The 1,027-nt window shown below is 33.2% G+C and overlaps 1 protein-coding gene across 1 annotated transcript in view; it reads left to right on the forward strand.

The window, feature by feature from the left end:
* Nucleotides 1-1,027, forward strand: part of LOC106883853 (scavenger receptor cysteine-rich domain superfamily protein) — a 36,956-nt gene that overhangs the window by 3,195 nt on the left and 32,734 nt on the right. The window lies entirely within an intron of this gene.

The raw sequence follows: 1,027 nt of genomic DNA on the forward strand, positions 1-1,027 counted from the left end.
ATATATATATATATACGAGGGTGTATGAAAAGTCTTGAGCCTCAAAAAGCAAAGCATAGCACAAGACTTCAAGGCTCAAAGGCCTTGAAGGCTCGAAACTTTTCATACACCCCTCGTATATACATATGTGTGTGTGAGTGTGTGTGTTTATATTTTTGTGTGTATGTATGTATGAGTGTTTGTGTGCTGTGTAAAATTTATGAAGCGAAGATTGTGATGGGCGACCTTTTTGCGTCTCCTCTTTCCCTTTCACTCTTCCTGTATTTTCTGTATTTTCCTCCTTTGCACTCCTTTTTATTTCTTCTATACCCACTATCCTAATAGTTTGTATCAAACTGTTCTTTTTCCCAATCACTTGTATTTATTTTCATCTATATTAGTTATCACATTTATACTGAACATGAAATCGTTATATCTTGAGTGATGAAATCAAATCCCAGTGTCGCTTTAACCATTGTTACCATATTTCTATTGAAATACACAGACGTTGTTTCACTTAATTTTGAAACTAAAGAAGAATTTAGTAAAATAACTTTGTTAGTAATAGGCAGCTGTTTGGAACAAAACTTAACATGAAATTCTGATGGAAGGCTTTATTTTAGATAACTTTAATCTATTTGTTACCCTTTTCCTGTTGGAAAACATTGTCTTTGTTTCACTTGATTTTGAAAATAACAAAGAATTTAGTGAAAATACCTTGTCATTATTAATCTGTTGTCTGAAACATAAATTAACGTGGAATTTTTAAGGAAGGTCTCCTTAAAACAGAAAATGTGTATCATAGACACAAAAGCAGTCTCAGGCAAGTTAGAGTCAAAAGAATTAAAGAAGTTTCAACTTCGATTTAAAATTTAGACAATAAAGAGACGTATAGAACAAAATAGTAGAAGGATTTACGGTCATTAAGAAAACGAATGAAAGTGCATTCATATTCATTATAAGTACAAGGCGGTGAGCTGGCAGAATCGTTTGCACGCCGGGCGAAATGCTTAGCGGTATTTCTCCCGTCATTACATTCTGAGATCAA

This window comes from Octopus bimaculoides, chromosome 5 (genome assembly GCF_001194135.2).
Source record: "Octopus bimaculoides isolate UCB-OBI-ISO-001 chromosome 5, ASM119413v2, whole genome shotgun sequence".
Lineage (NCBI taxonomy): Eukaryota > Metazoa > Mollusca > Cephalopoda > Octopoda > Octopodidae > Octopus > Octopus bimaculoides.